Raw genomic sequence first — 27,566 nt, forward strand, 5'->3', positions numbered from 1 at the left:
ATGTCACTGTACAGAACCTGGATCTTGGCGATAAGACCCTCGCTGAACCCAAACCCCCTCATGGTTTTCCAGAGGAAGCCGTGTTCAACGCGGTCAAAAGCCTTTTCTTGATCTAGTGAAATCAAGCCAGTGTTTAGACCCAATGAACCAGAGACCTCCACAACGTCCCGAATTAGGTAGATGGGACGTTGGGGACCATGGACCATGGGGACCTGCTGGGGACGCAATATGTCTGATCCCGGTGGATGACCTGCTCCATAGTCTTTCCCAGAGGGACACAGGGCGCCAGTTCTTCATGTCCTGCAGATTTCCCTTTTTGGGCAGCAAGGTGATAACTGCCCTGTGGCAGGACAAAGGGAGTGAACCAGTAAGCAGGCTCTCATTATAGACATCGAGCAGGTCTTGGGCCAGAAGATCCCAGTAGGCCTTTTAAAACTCAACCGTGAGCCCATCAATGCCTGGGGACTTCTGGCCCTGCATGCTGAGGAAGGCTGTGTGGAGTTCTTGGATCCCCAGGGGGCGCTCCAGGTCAGTGTTGGTCTCCTCGGAGACCTGAGGCAGTTCACTGCAGAACTCCTCTAAACGTTCCTCGTTCTCCTCATATTCGCTGTGGAACAGAGAACGGTAAAACTCCACAGCCCTCCTCCTGATCTGCCCTGGTTCACTCAGTTGCTGCCCTGTGACAGCAGAGAGTGGATCTGCTTCCTCTGCCCGTGCTTCCTCTCCAAGCTGAAGAAAAAGCCAGAGGGAGCATCCATCTCTGTGATGTTCTGGACCCGGGACCTGACCAAAGCGCCTTGGACTTTATTCTCCAGTAGGTTTGCTAATACTAGCCTTTTAGATCTGAGAGCTTCAATGTGCTCTCGATTTCCTGTGGATTCACTAAGTTGTTCTAATTCCACGATGTTCATCTCCAGATCCCTGATAGATCCGGTGATGTCACTGATAACATTGAGAGTGTGCTGCTGACTCAGCAGTTTTATCTGAACTTTCCCATGGTCCCACCACTGTCTCAGACAAGTAAAATTGGACTTTCTCTGTCTAAAACCAGTCCAAAAATAACCTAAAATCTCCTTAAAACCCTGATCATAAGTTAAAGCTGAGTTAAAATGCCAGTAAGCGCTTCTAGGTAAAATGTTTCTGATAAAAACCACCTAAAAGCAACGAGTGATCTGTAAAAGCCACCGGTAAAATCTGGCATGTTTTAAACACGTTAAAATGCTGTTTAAAACAATAAAAATGATCAAGTCGAGCTAAAGAGATTCAGTTTTCCTTAATGTGGGACCATGTGTGCTGCCTGGAGCCTGTTCATCCTCCTCCATACGTCCACCAGGCCGTGAGACGAGACCAGCTGACCCAGAGCGTGTTGGGCCGCTGGATGCGGCTCTGCATGATTACGATCTAAAAATTCATTTTCTGTACAATTAAAATCCTCAGATCCACAATCGCCCAACCTTTCCCCAATTAAAAAAAAACGCTTTTTCTCTGCATTAGTGATAGGAGCATAAATATTAATAAAAACCATGTTAAAATGATCAAACTTCGCTCTGACTAAAAAACACCTCCCCTGAAGGACGTGTTGAATTTCTGTAGCGTTTGGGGTGAAAGCTCTAGAGAACAGGAAGGCCTCGTCCTCTGGGAGGTGCTGTGGTTTAACATGACCTCCCCCTCCACTCTCTGCTCCAGTCGGTTTCACTTAAATCATCACTGCGAGTTTCTTGTAAATAAATGACATCAATTCTCTTTTGGTTCAGTGTTTGATAAATTAAAGCACGTTTCTCAGCCTCCCTCGCCCCGTTAAGATTCAAAGATGCTATTTTAAAAGAATCCATGTTGAGTAAGAAGCTAGCCTGCAGACCAGCCTGCAGACCAGCCTGCAGACCAGCCTGCAGACCAGCCTGCAGACCAGCCTGCAGACCAGCCTGCTGACCAGCCTGTGTAAATGCCCTGAAGAAGGGGAGTGTTTTAATAAAAGAGCTGGACACGGTGCTTCTGCTCCAACGGTTATTATTAACTCGATTTAACAGCAGTATGTTAGCAACAGCGCTAACAACGGAGCTAACAACAGAATTTAACATTCGGAGTGCCAAAAGAACTCACAGCTTTCTGAAAGTCAATAAACTCATTTACAATATACAGGTGTGTATATATATATATATATATACTCATACCTGAAGAAGGGGAGTGTTTTAATAAAAGAGCTGGACACGGTGCTTCTGCTCCAACGGTTATTATTAACTAAGGAGGAAGTTCCGGTGCTCTTCACTATAGCTAGCGCAAGCGCTAGACTCCCCCTGCTGGTTGGATTTGACCACTGCTTCAGCCAAATCAGACTAGCCAGCCTCTGAAATAACCACATTTCAATCCATCACATACTCCCCCTCAAAGTTAGATGTTGTCCTCAACATCATGAAATACTTTTATAAGGGCGGTTCTACAATGAGTCTTACAAACCTGGAGTTATGAAACATACAATCTTTTGAGTCACATTTTGTCACTCGATAAACTTAGAAAAGCTTCACGAACACTGCTAAAGAACATTGAAATTTTAAATTTCCACATAAGTCAGTTCACAGTATTTCTTACAAATCATATAAGCAAGTTTATAATGTCCTCACTTCTGGTGCCTTGAGCATCCTCAAAACCAGTCTGTTTTCCTTATCACTTCTTAAGTGCCACATTTGGAAAAAGTCCACATATTTCATTTTACAGTCCATACAAGTAAAGGTGCTGGTTGTTGTATAGCTGTACAGGATGCATCCAAGTTGGAAGTCTTGCATAATAGGGAAGTGCAGCAATACTGTAATACGATGGAGAACCCATTTTATCATATTTTAGTGTCTTTGGGGGCCGACGCAGTCTTTGTGGTCGATGTGGTCTTATGTCCATTTCACATTCAGAAGAGCAACAAGTGTGATCAGTTGGGGTCATGGATGTCGCTGCACCAGTATCAGGTGAGTGTTGAGTTTGAATCACCTGGTTTCCTGACTGATGTTCAGAATCAAAGTCAAGCTGGTGAGCTTCCAATGCGCGCTCCATTGGTGCTGGTTCAGAAGAATCAGGTGTAGCTACAGGTGCCTCACTTGCTGATGTCGCTGGCTGAATTGATGAATGAAATAAGTTCATGGGATAATAATCATCCTCATCGTCCTCTTCCTCACATTCCTCCCTAGTGTCCTCTTTTGCTGTAGCTTTTCTTTTATTCTTTACAGGTCTGTTTGTCCTAGTTTCCAGTGGTAAGTGATCGCAAGGCAAGATGTGATTCCTGTGAAGTGTTCTACATCTTCCTTTCCCATGTTCAGGTCTTAGTTCATACACTGGGACATCTTTTCCCACTTGGCGAACAACGGTATGTATGACATCCTCCCAATAATTCCTGAGTTTACCAGGACCACCATGAGGAGTCAAATTCCTCACTAGCACCCGGTCTCCTGGAAACAACATTGAGCTCCTTACTTTTGCATCATAGATTCTTTTGTTTCTTTGGGCAGATTTCTGCACATTTTCTTGTGCAATGGCATACGCCTGCTGCATCCTTTCTTTCCACTGTTCAACATAAGCATGGTGATCCTGGTTACCGGTTTCTGCTGGTAGACCGAACAACAAGTCAATGGGTAGTTTTGGGGAGCGGCCATATAACAGATAAAATGGTGAGAATCCTGTCACCTCTGTGCGTGTGCAGTTGTAGGCAAAGACAAGTTTATTCAGAGAGTCTTTCCAGTTTGTCTTGTCCCTGTCTGTGAGGGTTTTGAGCATCTGAATCAGTGTCCGATTAAAGCGCTCGACTTGACCATTTCCCTGAGGGTGGTATGGGGAAGTCTTTGATCCTGCCATACTGCAATATTTGGAGAGCTGAGAGAAAAGTTGGTTTTCAAACTCGCCACCTTGGTCATGGTGGATCCGTGCTGGGAACCCAAATCTTAGTGCATAATCATTGAATATTTTGTCAGCTACTGTCTTTCCAGATTTTGATGTTGTAGGGTATGCCTGTGCGAATCGTGTGAAATGGTCCACAATCACTAATATGTATTCATAGCCACCTTTACACCTATCTAGATGGAGAAAGTCCACTGACACAAGTTCAAAGGGCTGTGTGGTGACTATGTTTACAAGGGGAGCCCTTGTCTCACGGCTAGGTCTTTTCTGTTTCAGACAGGTACATCTCATTACATACTGTTCTATTTCGCGTTGCATGTAGGGCCAAAAAAAACGATCCCTGATCAATGATACTGTCCTATCGGTGCCCTGATGGCCCATCTGATCATGTAGGTCATTTAGGACCCTTGCTTTGTGTTGTTCTGGAAGAACCAATTGCTTCCTGTGGGCAGTCTTTCTCCAAAGCACCCCAGATTCATCCAACTCCAATTTATCCCATTCCCTTACTAAACACCGACCCTGTGGCCCAAGCCTGTTTAGCTCATGTCGTGGGGGTCTCACTCCAGACAATTTGGACTGCAACACCACCCCAATAAGTAAATCATCTTTTTGGTCTTGTTGTATAGCTGCTGGGGCTAATGAAACAGAGTTCCCCTGAGTGTCTAGCATACTGCAAATAGAGGTAGGCATTGACCAGGAGGCATTTGGCTCGAACTGTCTCTACTGCCATTACAGTCGCTCCTACAGCATCATAAGACATCTCCTCTGTGCACTCAGCCATCAAGTTCTCTACATCCAGTGGCATCCGAGACAAGCTATCAGCATCAATGTTTTCTTTGCCCGGACGATATTTAACTGTGAAATTAAAGTCGGCGAGCTCTGCAACCCATCTACTCCCTGTGGCATTCAGCTTTGCAGTTGATAACACATAAGTTAGGGGGTTGTTGTCACTGTAAACGGTGAAAAAGGGGGCATAGTATAAATAATCGCAAAATTTCTCTGTGATAGCCCATTTAAGAGCAAGAAATTCTAATTTGCCTGAATGAAGATTATAATTTTTTTCTGGTGCTGACAGTGTTCGCGATCCATATGCAATGACGCGCAACTTTCCGTTTTGTTTTTGATACAGTACGGCTCCAAGGCCTTTACTGGATGCGTCTGTATGAAGAACGAATGGGAGAGAAAAATCTGGAAATGCCAATATGGGTGGCTGAGTCAGACAATTTATCAGTTGCTCAAGAACTTGTTGGTGACTGTCTGTCCACTCAATTGGAGTGTGGGATGGCACTACTTTTGCATTCCTGCAGTTTTGTGACTTCCTCCCCTTATAGCACGACTGGTTCTGATCTTTAACTGGCCCCTTAGTTAGATCATACAGAGGGGCAGCAATGCGGGAGAAATCTTTGATATACTCATGGTAGTAACTTAACAGTCCCAAAATTTGCCTAAACTCACCGACTGTTTTTGGTTCTTTGTCTTTTAAAACCTGGACAGCTGCAGTGTCAGAAGGATCTATCTTATTTCCCTCGGCTGATACAATCCTCCCGAGGTAACGGACTTCATTCTTAAACAGCTCACATTTGCTGGGTTTTAGTTTTATCCCATGTTGTCTGAGTCTTTGCAAAACGTTTCGAACATCATTAACATGACTTTCAAATGTTTTACTAAAAACTAGTGTATCATCTAAATATGGTACACATATTTTGTCACGCAGCCCTTCTAGGCACTCTTCCATGCAGCGTTGGAAGGCTGCTGGGGCATTCATAAGCCCAAATGGAATCCTAGCCCACTGATATAAGCCCCAGGGCGTGACAAAAGCTGTCAACTCCTTACTGTCTTTCACCATGAACCCCTGGTGGTACGCCTTTCCCTGGTCAAGCAGTGAGAACATGGTGTTTCCACCAAGTCCATCCATAATATCCTGAACTCTGGGGATTGGCTGTCGATCAGGGTAAGTTTTCCGATTTAGTTCTCTGTAGTCAATGCACAAACGCAACGAACCACACTTTTTCCTGACACAAACAATGGGGGAAGCATAGGATGAGTGAGATTTCTCAATCCATCCTTGCACAATCAAATCAGTTAGGTGGTTCTTCATTTCATTGTACAATGGTTTAGGAACAGACATGTAGGTACGAGCAACCGGTTCAGAATCTTTCAGTTTAATTTTTAACTGTAGTTTCTCTATACAGCCAATATCACTGTCTGATAGGGAGAAAGAATCTGACTCCTCCCTTAACATCTCACGTACGATCTGTCTTTGAGTCTCATTCAGGTGACTGAGATCAACCGGTGGATCCCAGGGTTCTGTGGAAGCGTCATCTTTGGTATGGTGGGTCTGAATCTGATTTACAGAAGCAGACAAATGTGAATCGTCGTTTAGGCTGAATGGATACACAGATGTAACTGACTGTGCTGTGCCTATAACTGTTCTTTTTGTTAGTGTAATGTCACGATCAGTGGGGTTTTGTACACTAAGGATAACATTGGGCTGTGCACCTCTGTGTATTCGAAATAGTGTGTCACAAAACTGAAGTCCCTCTGGCCACAGTGGGTTTTCATCTGGCTCAAACACTAGAGTTGTGTCCTCTTTGAAAGGTCGGACATTTATTCTGCATTTTACTTGGACGGTACTACAGCTTGGTACAGTCATTCTCTGACATGCTGTGTTAACTAGGTACTCACTTGTTCGCTCCACACTCACTGCTTTAATGAAAGCTTTTTCATTTCCTTTTTTTAGTTTTGGGAAAGCCATGTTAACTGTTTTTAAAAGTTCCTCTGTCTCTTCATAGTTAATTTGTTTCTGTCTGTTAATAATAATACGTTCAATAACATTAAAGCCTATTATGGGACGGGGAAGATGGCTGCCTCTCATAACAAGCATTGGAACATAGAACCCTTCAAGACCAGCTGCTAGTTTAAACATTACTTCTACCCATCCTATGTATGGCATTTCTGTGCCATTAGCAGCCTCAAGTTGTAGGGGATCATCTGAGTTAACAATTTCTGCTATATCTCGAAGTTTCGCATCTGGGATGTTCTCCGCTTTCCAGGCTTCATCAATTGCAGAAACCTGCGAACCAGTATCCCAGAGCGCCTGTGTTTTCTTCTGCTGTAGATAGCAGCTAACAAGACACTTCTTCCCAACAAGGTCAACTAATGTAGAGTCTTTCTGTGACAGTGTGTTTTTCTTTTTACCTGTCATAGTTGTGCATAGATGTATGTTTTCAGCAGTTGTTTCAGTGTTTGTGGGTGGCTTACACTCTTTATGTTCTGGCCAATGACTCTCCTGGCACTCCTTGGAACAGTAAAGTACTCTTTTGCACACTGAACATTGTCCAAACGTTTGGGATCCTTCCATTCTTCCACAATTGGCACATTTTTGGGACGTTTTGGTGCACATGGTTACTCCCTGTCCCTCGGGGGCAACCTTCCTTCGTTTAAAGGGTGTTCTCTTGCAGTGGAGGGCGTGCGTTGATATCCTCTACATCCAGCCTGGAAATGTTCGCTGCTTCCACACCTGTAGCAGTGCTGGCAGAAATTTTCTCCCTGCTGCTGACATGCAAGGCACCTTGGTCTGGGGCGTGGCACTGGGTATCTTTGTGGTGCAAATCTCTGTTGAAATTGAGTAGTTCCTCTAATTCAGGGGTGGGCACTCCTGGTCCTCGAGGGCCGGTGTCCTGCAACTCTTAGATGTCTCCCTGGTCCAACACACCTGAATCCAACAGCTGAATCTCCTCCTAAGTGCAGTCAAGTTCTCCAGAGTCCTGTTAACGACCTCATTATTTGACTCAGGTGTGTTGAAGTAGAGATGCATCTAAAAGTTGCAGGACACCGGCCCTCGAGGACCAGGAGTGCCCACCCCTGCTCTAATTGAACTCGGATCATAAGAACTCGGATCATAGGTTCCTTGATATTCCTGCAGAGGTCTTCTTTGATGATGAGCAGCTGCACCCTCGGTGCTCCAGGGAGCAAGCTGTGGAGTAGCATAAGCCCTATGGTGGGGAAAACCATATTCTGCTTCTTGACACACATCAGGTTGTAATTTAGTTTTATCTTCTTTGTTGTAAATGGATTCTCTGATTTGTGCAACTTCAGTTTTGAGATCTTTGAGCAAAACCATATCTGCTTTGATTTCTTTCAGGTCAGACAGCACATCTGGGGGAAGTGCAGCAACATTTTGGTGTCCCCCATGTCTCCTTTCATTATTTGTATCATTAGACTGAACTGCGTGCACACCGGTGGACCTTTGTGTGGTGTTTCTCTTCTTATCCTGTCTCTCTTTGTCATTAGCAGAGGCAGTATTGAGAACCTCTAAGAGCAGCTCATCTGAAGTACTTGATTTCAACAAGTGAGGTTGGAGATCAGTCTTTATGTTATCACTCTGAAGGCCTGTGAGAACCGTGTGCATGAACATGCTTTGCACTAATGCAGGATCGTATTTAAGGCCAGACTCAGCCTCTTGTGAAGCAAACAATATTTTTTGGCGCAAGTCCATTGCTCTGATCACAAAATTCTGTGCTGTCTCTCTGCTGCTCTGCACTTCTGTGGTAAGTTGTTTATATAACTCAGTTGCACTTCTCTCTTGATAATGTGAACGAAGGATTCTCCTAAGAGTGGGAAGGGACAGGTCACTCTTTCCTTCTAAGTAGCTGCGCAGTTGTAGGCCAGGTACTATTGCCCTAATGACAGCATCCACTATCTCTGGTTCAGGGTAACCTTTGCTAAGACCATTGTCTATTTGGCGGGCCAAACTGGAAAATGTTAACCTGTCCTTTTGTCCAGGGTCGCCAATTTGACCTGAGATCTTAAATTCTTTTCTCCATGGGGGGTTGTTTTCATGGGCAGGGGAAGCCTGGGCAAACGCTGTTCTAATGTCCTTTGTATTTTTGTTTGCCAGGGTTTTCATTTCAGTTTCTTTCTGTTGAACTATGAGTTTTAGTTGTTCCAGTTCTCTGCTTAATTTCTCCTCCTCCTCATTTTCTTTTTCTGCTGCGCTGTTTTTGACAACTGTCTGCACTGATTTTATCATGTCCATTAAACTCAGCAAAGCTGACATTCCTTCATCCTCTAATTGTCTCAGTTCGTCACTTTCAACATACTTGCTGATCATTGAAACAAGAATATTACGACTTTTGCCTGTAATATTGTCTTTGCTTGTTCCTGAAATTCCCAGGAAATCACATATTTCGCTCAGCTGGTCACTGGTAAGTTGGAAGAGGGCTCCTTTAATCTCAAACTGTAGATTGTCCATTTCTGAATCCATTTTTTTCATATATGTATATATATTTTTTTCTTCTTCTACGTCAGTGGTAAAGTGTGCTGAAGAACAGTGTTTGCCAGTTACCGCAGAACTGTTGTTTCCTAGTAGCTTTTCTGCACCTCAGAATACACAGTCCTCCTGGCTGGGCGTCACCTTGTTGTAGCTGCACTCTCCACTACCTGGGTTTTGATAATGGGATGGTTGATGTGGGGCGTTCTCCTCTGCTGTAGGATTCCAGCGCCTCACCATCAACATCCCAGCGGTGCCTCCAAATGTAAATGCCCTGAAGAAGGGGAGTGTTTTAATAAAAGAGCTGGACACGGTGCTTCTGCTCCAACGGTTATTATTAACTCGATTTAACAGCAGTATGTTAGCAACAGCGCTAACAACGGAGCTAACAACAGAATTTAACATTCGGAGTGCCAAAAGAACTCACAGCTTTCTGAAAGTCAATAAACTCATTTACAATATACAGGTGTGTATATATATATATATACTCATACCTGAAGAAGGGGAGTGTTTTAATAAAAGAGCTGGACACGGTGCTTCTGCTCCAACGGTTATTATTAACTAAGGAGGAAGTTCCGGTGCTCTTCACTATAGCTAGCGCAAGCGCTAGACTCCCCCTGCTGGTTGGATTTGACCACTGCTTCAGCCAAATCAGACTAGCCAGCCTCTGAAATAACCACATTTCAATCCATCACACCTGCTGACCAGCCTGTTGACCTGCCTGCTGACCTGCCTGCTGACCTGCACAGCATCACCACATTCCTCCTTTTGCTTCGCCTTGCCCCTAACCCTCCTCCTCCTCCTCCTCCTCCTCCTCCCCCTCCTGCTCCTCCTCCTCGCTCAGCAGCAGTGGAACTCGGAGGGGTCGGTGTTATAGATTAACTGGTGGCGGCAACTGGGAGACACAGATGTTTGTGTGGGCGTGGCTTTTTAGGACCCCTTTACGAACCAGGAAGTAAGCAATGCGATAAGCTTAAAGAACTACAAATCTTTGCAAAAATACGATCCGATTCCATAAGACAACCATTAAGATCTCGGGAATAACTAAGTAGAAAGACTTTTATTGGTCTAACATGGCATGTTGCCTTATTTATTTTTTTACATTAATCTGCAAAATCACCAAAACAGGTAAATTACGCAGAATTTGTCCTGATTTCTGTGTTGCTTCAGAGGTTGAAACTCATCAAAGGAAGATCTCAAGATGCCATAAGCAGATCTGAAAGCAAAGATGCATCCCTGAAAGCCACATAAATGTTGAAGACCCATGGGATTAAAATAAAATGTTTAAAAAGATCGACTGGCTGTTGTTTTCCACATCTCCCTCATATTGTATATTTCAATTAGATATCCACAGAAACTATAGCAAAATCTTTTTAGACACTGTTTTTGTAACATGTTATAGTTTATTTCCTAGTTCATTTACAGAAGACATGGCAGATCTATGTTGCAGTGTCATTTCTTCTTTATTGTTGATATTGTAATGACACCAACACCGCAGATGTAGTCCCGCCGAACAGAGTTTATTAAAATATTCCTGAGGCTGCAGCTCACGCCTCCAACAAACTGGTTCACTCAACTGATAGCTTCACTGCTAACCCAACTCTGGACTCTCCCCACTTCCAGTCCTGGTCCTGCCGCTCCACCGATCCCCCGCCCACATGTCGGGCCCATCACATGAGAGTGGGAGCCAGCGGTCAGACAGGGGAAGCCCATAACTCTACATATAACAAAAAGGATCACAATGCAACTTATAACAAATACACATAACCATATGGACCCCAGCAGAACTAAAACACAGAATTGTTACAATATTTTTTCTCATAATTTAACATCTTTATTCTTTTCATCAAGTGACTCTAATACTCAACTATAAGAGACAAAAAACTATTGTCTTTTATACTTTTACATCAGAAACAGGTTCAAATCTTCACTCAAACTGAGATTCTGAAAGTGTCACCAGTTAATCCAGGTTTGCCTCTTAAAGCGCAGAGTGTCTGATAGATCAGGATCAATAACAGGTGATTATTGGATTTTTGTTGGCCGATATAGTTTAGTGGATAAAACGGCTCTCTGAACTCAGTGACCGCTGGTTCCAGTTCAGTTAGAGATTTAGTCTGATTTACTTTTTGGACCAGTTTATTTCATTGTCTAAAAAAAATAAAATTCACTTGCTGCCAATGTTTTGGAGGTAACATCGTTTAGCAGGTTTGCCAGGCAAACTTTTAACTGTAAGGATTTTGTGAAATTACTAAATTACAGCTTTGTGTCTGCAGCCCAGTTAAGGTGCAAACGAAATAAAGTGGCTTCTATTAAGTGAGCAAAGAATTAGTTTTCATGATATCAGAACCGTTTACATTTATTGACATGTTTGCAGAACATATCAGTCAATATAAGACCGAGAAAATATAAAATAATCATCAGTTCTCTAAATGCTGGGTGATGGTAGAAATTCTTAGTTTAGCTCAGTCTCCTCCTGAAGTCTGGTATATTTTGGTGATATTTTAATATATTCTTCAATATTCCTTCACATACAAAGAATTATGATTGTTTTGAAGAGATCATAGAGAAAGAGACATTTTCTACTCTGTTTATTTACTTTTGTAGCGTTTTGATCAGGAAACGACACAGCCACCTAATTTTTTACAAACATCTTTGTTGAGGAGCCCGTTAGTTAATCTAAGTCTTAATGAGGCTCGTTTTGTTTTTAAGTTTATTTCCCCTGGTCACCAGCCTGCAAACTGGTTCCCAGTAGAGAACACAGATAAATACTGTAGATATGGATCATAATCTGTTGGTATCTGACAGTATAATGTAGGAACATTTATAATTATAATTTTGGCTCGTCAATTTGGATATAACCACCAACTACAACATTGGCTGTTAACTTTATATCATTTAGATGAGATTTTATTGCAGTGTAACTAATAGACATTACTTTATATTCCTCTCTATTTGGACACGTAAACACCACAAGCAACACCATCAGGTATGTGATTTAAATTTTATTAAATGTGATGACATCAACCTCATTGTTTAGCGACACTTACTGTCGGTAGTGTGCTAAAAAAAAATTTTTTAAAAAGTCCAGAAACAGTGCGGCTGCATTACAGGATCTGATCCAAAAACACTCACTAGCCTAGAAGTGTTAATAAATCACATTACAGGAACTTGAGAATCAATTCCAATATTTTTCCTGATCAGTGCTGGTTACTTGTCAACAAGATGGCGGCGCGTAGACGCAGCGGCTCTGTGCTCAGCGACTCCAAGTTCGTCTTTTCCACTTTGCTGGTTAAAAACACCTAAAACCGACAACATTTACTGGCCATTGGTCAAGCAATCGGGGGAAGTCTGTCACTGGAGCTTTTCCGTGTCCACAGCAACATTCCGGTCGATGTTGCTCGGACACCGGGCTCTCCCTGGATTATAATCCCAGTATCTGCGACAGGGCGACGGCGCAGAGATGTAAACAGAAGAGGGGGCGTCGCAGCGGCGTGTTAGCGAGGCTCAGGAAACAGCCACACAAACCACCGCTACCAAGCATCTTTCTCTCGCTAACAAACTGGACGAATGGAAGCTGTGGATTGCAACTGACAACCTCATCCGGGAATGCTGCGTCCTGTTGATCACGGAGACGTAGTTAAATCCAACCATACCGGACCGGAGGTCGAGCTAGCAGGCTACACAGCACACCGACAGGACCGATCAGCAGCTCCGGTCAGAAAAGAGGAGGTGGACTATGTGTTTATGTAAATAACAGCTGGTGTACGAACTCCACAGTAGTTGTTAGCCACTGTTCTCCAGGCGTGGAGTTCATCACAATTAAATGCAGACCCGATAGCACCGGATGCTAACGCTAGCTCGGCCGTGGGACTCCTGCATGATGCTATCAGCAACAACCAGAACCAGAACCCCGAGGCTGTTCACATCGTCTCTGGGGACTTTAGTCATGCTGATCTGAAATCAGTCCTCCCTAAACTCCATCAACACGTAAAGTGCACAACCAGGGGTGATAAAACTCTGGACAAGCTGGACACAAACATCAGACAAGCATACAGGGCTAAACCCTTAGCACACCTTGGCCAGTCTGATCACGTGTCCCTGCTACTGATCCCTGGTTACACCCCCCTGTGGAAACGTGTCCCCAGTACAACCCGGACTGTCACCATCTGGCCTGAGGATGCCTCTCACCAACTACAGGACTGCTTCCAGAGAACTGACTGGGAGGATTTTGCACATCAGGACCTGGAGAACTACACCTCAGCAGTCTTGGACTACATCAGGTTCTGCACAGACAATGTCACCAGGAACAGACTCATGAAGATCTATCCGAATAGGAAACCCTGGATGACTAAGGAGGTCCGGGGCCCCTTGAAAGCCAGGAACGCTGCTTTCAGGTCTGGGGACAAAGCACTCTACAGTTCTGCCAGAGCCAACCTGAGAAGAGGCATCTGCCAAGCTAAGGCATCATACGGAGGGAGAATAGAGAAGCAGCTCAGGAGCAACAACACCAGGCAGGTGTGGCAGGGTGTTCAGCACATCACAAGCTACAGATCCAGCAACCAGCCATGCACGGAGGGAACCACTTCCCTGGCAGAGGAGATGAATATCTTCTTTGCCCGCTTTGAGGCGACACCTACCACAGCTCCATCACAGCTGCCTGTCCACAGCAGCTCTGCTCTCACAGTAGAGGAGAGTGAGGCAGGTGATGAGGAAGGTGAACCCAAGGAAGGCTGCGGGACCTGACGGTGTGTCGGGACGGGTGCTTAAAGACTGTGCAGACCAATTGGCTGGAAAGATTTTTAACCAGTCCCTGTCTCAAGCCACTGTCCCTCCCTGCCTAAAGTCCTCTACCATTGTCCCCCTGCCGAAAAGAACCAACATCAACACCCTGAACGACTACCGTCCAGTGGCACTCACACTGATCATCATGAAGTGCTTGGAGAGACTGGTGTGGAGTCACATCCTCGCTGGCCTGCCTGCTGAGCTGGACCCTCTCCAATTTGCCTACAAAGCAAAGAGGTCCACAGAGGACGCTGTATCCACTGCACTTCATGCTGCCCTGACCCACTTAGAGAAGCAGGGGAGCTACGTCAGAATGCTCTTTGTGGACTTCAGCTCAGCATTTAATACCATACTTCCCTAACGTCTGGTGTCCAAGCTAGCAAACCTTGGGCTCCCATCAGCCACCTGCAGTTGGATCCTGGTCTTCCTAACAGGTCGCTCCCAGAGGGTCAGACTGGGCCCCCACACCTCCACTGCTCTGAGCTTGAACACCAGATCGCCACAGGGTTGCGTGCTCAGCCCACTTCTCTACACCCTCTACACTCATGACTGTGTCTCCAACCACCTCAGCAACAAGATCATAAAGTTTGCAGATGACACGACTGTTGTTGGTCTCATCTCAGGCGGGAAGGGGGAGCTGGAGTACAGGGATGAGGTGAAGCGGCTGTCAGAGTGGTGCAAAGTCAATAACCTGCTCCTCAACACCTCCAAAACAAAGGAGCTGGTGATCGACTTCAGGAAGAACAAAACGGACATCCAGCCTCTCACCATCAGTGGGACCTGTGTGGAGAGGGTCCCAGTGTTCAGGTTTCTGGGCATGGAGTTGGAGGACAAGCTAACCTGGAGGACCAACACCAAGGAGCTGTTGAAGAAGGTACAGCAGAGACTGTACTTTCTGAGAATACTCAAGAAGAACCGTCTCCCCTCAGACCTGCTGCAGGCCTTCTATCGCTGCTCCATAGAGAGTGTGCTCATGTACGGTCTGTGTGTCTGGTACGGCAGCAGCACATCCGCGGACAAGAAGGCGCTCCAGAGGGTTGTTAGGGCAGCAGAGAGAACCATAGGCTGCCCCCTCCCCACTATGGAACAGATTTACACTTCCAGGCTCCACAAGAAAGTTTTGGACATTTTAAATGACTCTTCACACCCTGGCCATGGTCTCTTCCAGCTGCTGCCATCAGGCAAGAGATACAGAGCAATAAAAACCAGGACAAATCGCCTAAAACACAGTTTTTACCCGATGGCAATCATGGCACTAAATTCAAAGGCATAAGAACTTCTGCTCTTGACACCACTTGGTTAAAAATGTAAATTCGACACCTCGAGGCGCTGCAACCATCTTCTGATGTCTATTTATTTCTCATTTTGTACTATTTATTTCTTTATCTTTGTATATTATGTAAATACACATAACCTGCATCTTAACTCGAGTCGAGCAAATCTCAATCTCGTTGTAATCTGTTGATGACAATGACAATAAATCTTATCTTATCTTATAAGATAAGGTTTCTTTCAAGATGGTGCCGGCACAGCTGGCTGCTTGCAGACGCAGCTCCCGTCATGTGTGTTAATCTGTGTATATTTGCTGTAACCGCTTAAGGATCCGTGCTTAAAGAACCCATGGATCGTCGGTTGGGCTGTCCGCGGTGGCTGGATGTGGTTCTGTCGCTGTTCTCCGCGTTCTTCTGCTGCTTTTTCTGCTCTTTGTTGCGGAGAACCTTGCCGAACGGAGTGGCGGCATTGTTTGCTTGCGTGAACGGCTGATTGCGCTGTGTGGGCCTCTGCTGCTGCCCGGAGACGGGCCTGTGGTTCCGGAGGAGTTACGGAGGAGACGACGGGGCTGCAGGTCTGGAGTTAAACGGAGGGAGAAGAGGAGACGGCACAAACCAGCGGTACCGGCGATTGTTGTGGGGAGCGTGAGGTCTTTGGGGAATAGGACAGACGAACTCACGGCGCTGGTTAGGACCCAGAAGGAGTACTGGGAGTGCAGTATCTTCTGCTTCACGGAAACCTGGCTGCACTCGCTTATTCTGGACTGCAGCGTGGAGGTTCCTGGATTTTCCCTTCCAAGAGTCGGAAGAAGAGGGGCGGTGGGATTGCACTTATGTGAGTGAGAGGTGGTGTAATCCCGGTCATGTTAACGTGAAGGAACAGATTTGTAGCCCGGACATTGAACTTCTGGCTGTGGGAATGCGGCCGTGTTATTTACCGAGGGAGTTTACGTCCGCCATTTTGATCGCTGTTTACATTCCCCCATCAGCTGATGCAGCGGTGGCCTGTGACGTCATCAGCTCTACCGCAGCCAAACTCCAGACTAAACACCCGGACGTTGTTATTGTGTCTTGTCTCTTGTCTCTATGCTGTAACTGCGAAGTAATTTCCCTGCTGGGATGAATAAAGTACTTCTATTCTATTCTATTCCATTCTATTCTAAAAAGCAGAAACCTTCCACTTATTGTGGTTGCCTCATGTTAATTTCATGAGTTGGAATTAATTTATTCTGGTGAAGCTGAATGTGAATGGGATTGTCATGTTACTCATTGATCTGGTTTTGCTCCAATGTGATGTTTTTGAAGCGAACTCAACGCTGCTCTGTAGAAACTTGTTTTGAAATATAATTTTCACGTGCAACATTAAACATATTTGCTTCAAATGGAATTTATAGTAAAGTTTTGCAAACGGTTTTGTCACACAAGTAGCATTTTTAAACAGGCATCAACACAGCCACCTACAATTTAGAAACATCTGCGGTGCGCATAGGTTTCAACCAGTTAATTTAGCCACCAGTTAATCCATAACACCGGTCCGGCCCAATGTGACCCTCCTGACCACAACCAAAACACTTCATGTTGGAAGATGAGCAAACAAGATGTCATCAAAATCATCTATTCTGACATGAAAGCACAAATTAAGTTCTTCGTGGCGTCGATTTAACAACATGAATAGAAATAACGTGTTTTAACAAAGGTGATTTACACCCGGATGGAACTTTTTTTAATCGGTGACATCACCTTGCCGTGTGGAGACAGTTGTTTAACCAAAAACTGGTCATTAATGAACGGAGGGACCTTTGACAGAGTTGCCTTAGTTGTGGCGAAACCTGTAAAAACAAGCCGTTAATAGAAATGTCCGCTTCCACCAACTGCTGAGCCTGTTCAACTTTCTCAACGAAACATACGGCAGCTCCACTCATTCGAGCTGCTGACCTAATGGACCTTATAACAGGGCCGCATTTCATTGGCTGATGCCCATTCTACGTAGTAGCGTGGCCGTCTCACAAACACACTTAGCTTCCCGTTAGCTAAGTGCAGCATAAAGGCAGAACTGATACAACTTCTACACCCTGAAGCCTGTCTGCTACACAGTCTGACGTTAGCTAAACAGATCAACATGCAATGTGTCTGTATCTGACATACACTAAAGATTTTATTTTAGCAGAAAAGGCTTTGGACTAAACTGTTACTCCTGTTAGCCACGTTAGCACCAAGTACAGCTAGTCAGTCAACCATCGCTGTGTTCAGGGAAGCTCTGATTAATAATCGATAAATAAATATCAAGCCTGGAAACTTGATACCGTAACGAACTGAATGTTATGTTTTTAACGTAATCTTTGCTTGTCTTGCGGGGTGCAGGCGGTTGCCACGGTAACAGGTGTGCTTAAACTACAAAGAGAGAGAGAGTAAAAAGGTAGGAGTGGTTTTGAGTTGATCACCTGTTCAGGTTATTTTACCTTTGTTTCCCTTTGCTGTGGCTCATTACAGCCGCTGTAGTTTCTAAACGTTGGACTAATTACCTCGTTAGTTTGTGAGTTTACGTCATTCACAACAAACATCAAATAGAACAAATATATTTCATTAAATTTTAACAAACAAATGGCTTCTACCGCGGTAATTATGTGAAATTAAATGAATTATATCCCAACTTCAGAAGATTTGCCTTTACCTTTACAGAGCTCTTTGGTTCCTCCTATCAGTCTGTAGCTTCTCATATTGAGGTCAAAGTTCAGATCTACCATAACGGACTGACACCTGCTGGCCTCAGGTTTGCAACCAGTTTGTGACTGAGAAACCAGTAACCTCCTCCCAGATGATGACATGAACTTGTTAGTTCCTCTGTCCATTTAGTAGCTGATTTATTGTGAAAATCTGCTAGAAATGATTCACTAATAGTCATGTTTACAGAGAAACAACCAGGCTTTGTTTGTGAGACTTGCGGTCAGGTGGGTCGGTTGTGGGCGGAGCTTGGTAAGGTCCATGGACCAATGTCCGATCACCTCACCCACAGAAAAACACACTTCCTCCACGCTGCACAGAGAACCAGCTCCCACCTTGATGCCGTTCTTCCGTGTCAGCATGGAGGAAGACCCACCACCAGCTGTCATGGCGTCCTGAGACGCCGACCTGACGGCCACAACCGAACCCAAAAAAAACCTTAAAGCGTGACAAACTAACACAAAATCACAACTAAACAAGTAACATAAACACCAGAGAAAAACAGTAAGAAAAAACCAAAGCATAGAAAATATACAAGCACTCTGTCACTCGCTCTTCCACACACCCTCCTCTCACACGAAGAAAAAGAAGAAGAGCATCTGCTGGTCACCATGTCTGTTTCTTTCTGTTTACCCTGCAGTAGTTTTACTCTGAACTTCGGGTCTGATGACCAGAACCAACACTCAGTGCCAGACTCTGACGCCTGACGTCACCTTTTTATCCAAACAGAACCAGGCAGACGGATCTGTCCAGTTTCCAGGAATCCTGTGAGTTTATTGGGCTCTTTATTATAATGTTGTGGTTGAAATCAGAGCAAAATCTGCAGCAGCAAATTCTCCAGTGCTTGTCTCAGAGATAATCTGTGACCTTTGACCTGTCAGTTGGAGATAAAAGGTGAGAGACACCAACTGGTCAATCAGATTGATTGGAGACAGCGATCTGATCTAAAGCTCAGGATGATCAACCCCACAGAGCTATTACACCAGCTGGCCTGTAGGAGGCGCAGCTCTCAGTGGATAATATTTGCTCACATTTTCCAGGCTCTGTTTCATTTTCTCTATATTTCCCTCTGGATTATGAAGCTGCTCATTTAAAGCTCATTTTCTCCACAAAAACAGAAAAACAAACGAAGCTGTAGAGCTGAATCCAGATCGATCCTTCAGCTGAAGTTTATATGATATTCACTGAAACATCATCAGGTCTGCTGCACAGTAAGCAGATATTAAAGCTTTCATAAATCTACACTGGGTCAACACTAGTGCACAAAGATTATTTTAAAGGAAGCTAAAAATGTCTAATAATTAAAGTTTAGGAGCCAAAACTGAAACATTTCCTGCATAACGTTTGGGACAACTAAAACATCAGGTCAGGTAAATAATATCAGAGTTTAGTAAATCATGTCTTTGCTGTAGTCATATTTCTTTTGCAATGTTTCCTTGATTGTTTACAGTTTCCAGTTCTGTGCAGCTCTTTGTCTCAGGTGTTCATGTTTTACAGTGCTTTAGGAATAAAGTTGGTTTGTTGGAGCATCATGTCAATATGTCATGCTGTCAAAGCACTGTGAGGCTAACATTAGCACCTTGAAGCTAACATTGTCATTGTAAGGCTAACATTAGCACTGTGAGGCTAACATTGTCATTGTGAGGCTAACATTAGCATAGCAGGCTAACATCTGAAGTATTTCCACAGATGTCTGAAATGTTTTAGATTATCTGTGTTAGGATCTGGGGAAGGCTGGTTGGGGGGTCTCTAGTTTCTCCACCAGGGGGCATCCTGGGACCTTCCGGAGGGCGTGAACCTGGAGCGGCACACCTGCTGCCACTTACCATTGTTTGGAGGGGTTTATCAGGATGGAGCCGCCGACACTCCAGTGCCAGAGTGTTAGCCTGTGATGGTACTATCATTGTTGCTCACCTCCGACCACCTATTCTCCAAGTAACCTCCTCTTGTGCTGCCTTTCCTAGATTGTTTCCGTGAAGCCCTGAGTATCTCCGAACTTCTACGAACCGGATCCCTTCCGGCACCTGTCAGAGATCTCCCTCCATCCACCTGTCCGCCCTCTAGAGAAACTCACGCCCTCGTTCCAGCTTGCAGCTCCGGATCCTAGCGGTTCACCTCTCCGTGCTCTGACGAGCTCACCGGCAAGTAGGTCTCTGGCTGGACTGCATTCCCACGATCTCTGAAACCCCTCTTACCTGTCTTATTTCCACCCAGAAATCCAGAACCACACAGACGAGCACCAGTTCCGGATCACCTTTGTACATTCCTGTTTGCACAGTATTTAATAAATCACCTTTACCGTTACCCGTCTCCAGAGTGTGTTCTGCGCATGTGGGTTCGAAAGATTGACCTCAACATGACAGAACACTCTGGCCACCTAACCCGGAAAGATTCTCAGGTGACGGGAGTAAGTTCAGAGGATTTCTTTTCCAGTGCACTATATTATTTAATCACTCCCCGCACTGTTTCTCCCATGACGGAGCCAAGATCTCATTCTTAATTTCCCACTTATCAGGCCAGGCGTTAGACTGGGCAGAGTCGAGGTTTTCTTCATCCACAACTTATGATTGCACCTTTGAGGAGTTCTTGAAAGAATTTAAACAAGCGTTTAACCAAGACTCAGACAAGACTTTAAGTTCCCGAGATCTGCTAGAAATTAAACAGGGTCAGCGAACCGTAGCTGAGTTTGCCATTGACTTCCGCATTAAAGCGGCGGCGTCTGGGTGGAACCCTCCGGCACTTAAAAGTGCTTTCTACAACGCCCTCCAAGATAACATAAAGGACTTACTAGCAACTTTAGACGAGCCCAAGACCCTGGAGGAGTTGATTAGTTTGGCTATCCGTTTGGATAACAGAACCCGCGCTCGGGCTAGAGGTAAAAGAAATCCATCTGTGAGAGTGGCTGTGGAGGGCTTGTCACCAAACCTTTCTACTGCAGTCGTTCCGCCGGCAGCAGAAGCAGAGCCCATGCAGATAGGGCACACTCGCCTCTCCCCCGAAGAAAGGCAGAGACGAATGAATGCCAAACTCTGTTTGTATTGCGGCGCAGCGGGCCATTTCATCGCTTCCTGTCCAACAAAGGTAAAAGCCAGGGTCCGCTGGTAGATGCGAGGAGGCTGGCGGACTATCAAATTAAAGAAAAATCTCCTCGTTTACTATTACCCATCACTCTTTCTGTTCACGATCAATCTATAACGCTTTCAGCCCTGGTTGATTCCGGTTGTGAGCGCAATTTAATGGATTCCAGCCTCGCGCAACAACTGTCCATTGAAACTGTTCCTTTAAAGGTCCCCTTGAAGGTTTCAGCTCTGGACGGCAGAGCACTCCATCAGATAACCCACCAAACTGTTCCGCTGAATCTTCTGATCTCTGGTAATCACCATGAAAAGATTTCATTTTTTATTTTTCCCGCAGCCAGTTCCGCTATCATCCTGGGCTTCGACTGGTTAGAATGTCATAATCCCCACATCGACTGGTCTGAACGACACATAATTTCCTGGTCCATTAACTGTCACTCATCTTGTCTCCGCTCAGCCTTGCCGCCAGGTCCGTCACCGGAGGGCCAGCAGGAGGCAGACCCACCTGATCTCTCAGCTGTTCCGGTGGAGTATTACGATTTAGCCGCGGTTTTCAGCAAGGTAAAAGCACTGTCACTCCCTCCGCACCGGCCGTACGATTGTGTGATAGATCTGTTACCCGGAGCTCCCCTGCCTAACAGTCGCTTGTACAATATTTCCCGGACAGAGAGAGAAACCATGGAAAAATACATTAAGGAGTCCCTTGATGCAGGGATAATCCGCACCTCGTCTTCCCCGTTAGGGGCGGGGTTTTTCTTTGTTGAAAAGAAAGATGGGTCTCTCAGACCATGCATTGATTACCGAGGTCTCAATCAAATCACAGTTAAAAATAAATATCCATTACCCCTCCTCTCATCTGCGTTCGAGCCTGTTCAAGGAGCCACCATCTTTACTAAGCTGGATTTAAGAAATGCTTATCACCTCCTACGCATACGGGATGGGGATGAGTGGAAAACTGCATTTAAGACCCCATTAGGCCATTTCGAGTATTTAGTCATGCCTTTTGGTTTATCTAATGCCCCAGCCTGTTTTCAAGCCCTGATAAACGATGTCCTGAGGGATTTTCTGAACGTTTTCGTGTTTGTCTACCTTGACGACATTCTGATTTATTCTAAAAGTCTTCCAGAACACCAGAAACATGTCCGTCTTGTTCTCCAGCGGTTACTGGAGAACCGGCTGTTCGTCAAAGCTGAGAAATGTGAGTTTCATCAACCATCTGTTACATTTCTCGGTTATGTCTTAGAGGGTGGACAGGTCAGACCATCAGAGGACAAGATCAGAGCAGTTCTAGAGTGGCCGGTTCCGGAAACCAGGAAACAGCTCCAAAGGTTCCTCGGGTTTGCAAATTTCTATAGGCGGTTTATTAGAAATTACAGTCAAACCGCCCTGCCGTTGACTGCTCTAACTTCACTCAAGACCACCTTCTCCTGGACTCCCGAAGCAGACGCCGCCTTTTCGAAGCTAAAATCGTTATTTGCTAATGCACCCATACTCGTCCAACCTGACCCCACCAAACAGTTTGTCCTTGAGGTGGACGCCTCAGATTCTGGTGTAGGAGCCGTCCTTTCACAGTTTTCAGACTCTGACCATAAGACTCATCCCTGTGCCTTTTACTCCCGCAGATTGTCTCCAGCTGAAAGAAACTATGATGTGGGAGACCGTGAGCTGCTCGCCATCAAACTGGCTCTTGAAGAGTGGAGACATTGGCTGGAGGGCACAACGCACCCTGTACTGGTTTGGACCGATCACAGAAATCTTGCCTATTTGAAAACTGCTAGGCGCCTTAACCCCCGACAGTCACGATGGTCGTTATTTTTCTCCCGGTTTAACCTATCCATTTCTTATCGCCCTGGCTCTAGAAATACTAAACCAGACGCGCTTTCCCGGTTGTACTCCCCTGACGATTCTGACAGATCTCCGGCCCCCATCCTGCCCCCCAATTGTTCCATCGCGTCAGTCACTTGGGAGGTTGAAGATCTGATAAAACAGGCCCAATTATCTGAACCCGATCCTGGTACCGGTCCTCCCAACAAGGTTTATGTACCCGCTTCTGTCAGACCGAGACTCATCAATTGGATGCACTCCACCAAGTTCTCTGCCCACCCAGGGGTCAGTAGAACCATTTCGCTCATATCCCGTCGATTCTGGTGGCCGTCGAGCTACAAGGACATTAGGGAGTATGTGTTAGCCTGCTCCGTCTGTGCTCGTAATAAACCGTCCCATCAACTTCCGGCTGGTCAGCTCCAACCGCTTCCTACCCCTAAACGACCCTGGTCTCACGTTGCTCTGGATTTTGTTACAGGACTACCCGTCTCGGGGGGTATGTCCACCATCCTCACAGTTATTGACCGGTTCTCCAAGGCTTGCCACCTGATCTCTTTAAAGAAACTCCCCTCTGCCTTTCAGACGGCTCAGCTCCTGGTCAGGCACGTTTTTCGACTACATGGCATCCCGCAGGAGATACTGTCTGACCGGGGACCTCAATTCGTAGCGCGGGTATGGAAACATTTTTGTGCAGCTTTGGGGGCTAAGGTTTCCTTGTCCTCTGGTTATCATCCACAGAGTAATGGCCAAACTGAACGCATGAACCAGGAGCTGGAAGCTATGCTCAGATGCCTCACATCGACCAACCCCACCGACTGGAACAAGTACCTTTCGTGGGTCGAGTATGCTCACAATTCTCACGTCTCCTCCGCTACTGGTCTCTCCCCTTTTGAAATCTCATTAGGTTACCAACCTCCGTTGTTTCCTTCAGATGAGAAGGTCATTGCTGTCACCTCAGTGCAACACCACATCCGCCGCTGCAGGGCCATCTGGAAGACTGCGGTGTCCGCCCTTAATCGCACCCTGGAACAGAACCGCCGGTTTGCTGACCGCAGACGGAAACCTGCACCTGTCTATACTCCCGGTCAACAGGTTTGGCTCTCGACCAAGGATATACCGCTAAAATCTATGTCTAAGAAGCTGTCCCCCCGCTTTATTGGGCCGTACAAAGTCGAATCGGTTATCAGTCCATCAGCGGTCCGTCTGCAGCTACCCTCTTCACTCAGAGTTCATCCTACCTTTCATGTTTCCCAAATCAAGCCCGTTGTTTCCAGTTCCTTGCACCCGCCACCAGAACCCCCTCCGCCCGCCCGAGAGTTTGAAGGGGGCCCCGTTTACTCTGTCCGCCAGATTGTCGATTCCCGTAGGCGGGGTAGGGGTTGGCAATATTTAGTGGACTGGGAGGGTTATGGCCCTGAGCACCGTCAATGGGTTCCCTCCTCTTATATTGTTGACCCGTCTCTGATTTCGGACTACCGTTCCTCTCTCCCTTCTGGGTCTGCTGGACCGCCGGGTGGCGGTCATTGAGGGGGGGGTACTGTTAGGATCTGGGGAAGGCTGGTTGGGGGGTCTCTAGTTTCTCCACCAGGGGGCATCCTGGGACCTTCCGGAGGGCGTGAACCTGGAGCGGCACACCTGCTGCCACTTACCATTGTTTGGAGGGGTTTATCAGGATGGAGCCGCCGACACTCCAGTGCCAGAGTGTTAGCCTGTGATGGTACTATCATTGTTGCTCACCTCCGACCACCTATTCTCCAAGTAACCTCCTCTTGTGCTGCCTTTCCTAGATTGTTTCCGTGAAGCCCTGAGTATCTCCGAACTTCTACGAACCGGATCCCTTCCGGCACCTGTCAGAGATCTCCCTCCATCCACCTGTCCGCCCTCTAGAGAAACTCACGCCCTCGTTCCAGCTTGCAGCTCCGGATCCTAGCGGTTCACCTCTCCGTGCTCTGACGAGCTCACCGGCAAGTAGGTCTCTGGCTGGACTGCATTCCCACGATCTCTGAAACCCCTCTTACCTGTCTTATTTCCACCCAGAAATCCAGAACCACACAGACGAGCACCAGTTCCGGATCACCTTTGTACATTCCTGTTTGCACAGTATTTAATAAATCACCTTTACCGTTACCCGTCTCCAGAGTGTGTTCTGCGCATGTGGGTTCGAAAGATTGACCTCAACATGACAATCTGTAAATGTGATCTGAAGCCGTATTTTAAACGGTCAATCAAATGCTAATGTTAGCATGCTCACCTTCTGCTAACTTAATTGCAGAATTAAAAAATTGCAGATTTTACTATTATTGAAATAACTTGTGCCAGACGGTTCCTCAGTCTCTCCCTTTCAGAGTCAAAAAAATGTTTACCAAAGAAATGTAAACTTTTAAACACTTTAAACAGAAATTCAATTAATAATTTGAGCTGCTTTTCTAGTTTATTTGCACACATGGTACAGATCCAAAGCTGATATGGAAAATGTAAAACAATCTGATTTATAATACTCAGAATTATAATATTGTATTATTGCCAGAGCTAAGCTAGCCATCTGCGTTGATAAATGTAACGGCTCAATTATATTACGGTTGATCTTTAAAAATGTGTTTATGGACACATGAATGTTTATGGATTCATCCAGCCGGTATTTACGTTTTAAAGCAAAATCATTAAAACAACAATATGGAAACTTTAATATCTCCTTTAATAGAAACTAAATTAATGGTTCATTAAGGGAAAACATCTTTACTAACCTAAATATAAATACAAACTAATATTTCAGAGGACTGTGTGTGTGTGTGTGTGTGTGTGCTTGTGTGTGTGTGTGTGTGTGTGTGTGTGTGTGTGTGTGCGTGTGTGTGTGTGTGTGTGTGTGTGTGTGTGGTGCTGTCAGATCAGCCTGTGGGAGACGAATCGATGACTGAAGCTGCAGAAACACAAACTACCATCCAGCTGAGCCATGAACTGGATACAGAGCATAAATCCATATTAATGATGATATTAGAGCATAAATCCATATTAATGATGATATTAGAGCATAAATACATATTAATTATGATATTAGAGCATAAATACATATTAATTATGATATTAGAGCATAAATACATATTAATTATGAACCCACAGATCAACACATCCAGCAGAAATCCATTTATGATGAAAGTTTTTGTTAGATATTGAATTGATTTTCTGTGAACGGGTCAATAAATATTAAAATAAATATTAATGAACGTTCAATTCATGCTGTCGCAGTAAATCCATCAATCACATGATAAATTAAAATGAGAATTATTTGCATGATTTATGATTTTTTTCTAAAAACTGGACGATGAAGTTCTGTTCTCAGTTTGTTTACAGAAACTTGATAATTCATTTTATTCGTTTTGTTTATTTATTTTGGATATTTAAAATGTTTTCCGGCTCCAGTTGATCTTGCATCGTTAGCAGAGAGTATTATCGTTTATTGGGACATCTGGGACAATTTATCGTTAGATATCATAACTAATCATACCTAATACTGACGCTAATAATACACAGAGATTAGCCAGATGCTAATTTCCAGCACCAGGTGGAAGTAATCAGTAAAGTAACTTGTTAGAATAATTATCTAAGTTCATTTACTTGTGAGTTTATTTGAAAGGTTATGTTTTCATATTATTATTTGATGTTACTTGACTTCTTTTCTTCTGTGAAATTCTATTAACCATTTGTAGGATGTTTGCCTGGAGGCTAGAGACTTTGCACATTCCTGTGGTATCAGCTTCCATCTGTAACTGATTAGTTGTGGTCAACCATGCCCTTTTAAGGGCATGCCCACAGAAGGTTTCAGAGCACCCTATAGAAAAAGGTCATTGGTCAAATTCTTTGTGTGACTATGTGAGAAGGCCCAACCTCCTTCCTTGTATTTTCTAATAAAGCCAAATGCAGAGAAAGATCTGGCAGAGTTGATCCCAGACAGTGTTTTACAGCGATTTGTCGCGTCTCGGATCTTCCCTCCTTTCTGCAGAAAAGACAATCACGACTGGTCTGAATCCTTGCTAGATAGGAATGAAAATAAACCTATCATAACTAAGTTACTTTTCAAGGAGTAATCAGTAATCAAGTTATTTTTTAAAGTATCGGAGCAGAAAGATCCTGTTTCAGCAGGATGATTAAACTGATCCTGAGACTGATCCGGCTCTCTGGGTTCTGCCTCTCAGGCCTGGCAGCTCGCAGCGATGCGGTCCAGATGTTTCACTGCTGCGTTATTCATTTCCATATTTGGTTCAGACTCCTCCTGCCTCTCTAATGTTTCTGGTTTTTATCCACATTAATAAAAGTGAGAATAAATGAAGTGCAATATTCTGGATTTATTGTCATTGCAGTTTATTAATTTACACTCATTGATTTGCCATCAGTGATCAAATTTGATCAACTCAGACAAACTGAAACGGCTCCAATTATTCAGCTGGAAGAAACAGAAAAATATCAGAATCTGATTTAATTCAATTTAACAAACTTTAATCAGATTCAGATCTAATCAAAGAAAAACTGGAAGGAAGTTTGATGAAGGATAAATGAGAACGAAGCTCAATATGAACTTCTGGAAAATAACTAAAGATCTTAGAAGGAACGTCTCACAGAACCGCCTGGACTCAGTCTGCTTGGGTTTCCCTCAGTGTATTATTAGCCTGGCAGCCCGCCAGGCTAAGCGCTGCTTGTTTTTGTTATAAGGACAATAATAGTAATAGAATTGCTTTTTTTGTTTGTTTA

The 27,566-nt window shown here is 44.9% G+C and overlaps 1 protein-coding gene across 3 annotated transcripts in view; it reads right to left on the minus strand.

Moving 5' to 3' along the window:
• The window catches only part of LOC102222048 (inactive dipeptidyl peptidase 10-like), an 85,020-nt gene that overhangs the window by 33,022 nt on the left and 24,432 nt on the right, over window positions 1–27,566 (minus strand). Inside the window, exon 1 of one of the 3 annotated variants that reach the window (XM_023336893.1) lies at window positions 17,873–17,898. The exons of the other annotated variants lie outside the window; for them this stretch is intronic. The gene's annotated coding sequence lies outside the window, so the exon portion shown is untranslated. Of the gene's footprint in view, window positions 1–17,872; window positions 17,899–27,566 lie in introns of those variants that run through there. 3 annotated transcript variants of the gene reach the window in all.

This window comes from Xiphophorus maculatus, chromosome 7, assembly GCF_002775205.1.
Source record: "Xiphophorus maculatus strain JP 163 A chromosome 7, X_maculatus-5.0-male, whole genome shotgun sequence".
NCBI lineage: Eukaryota > Metazoa > Chordata > Actinopteri > Cyprinodontiformes > Poeciliidae > Xiphophorus > Xiphophorus maculatus.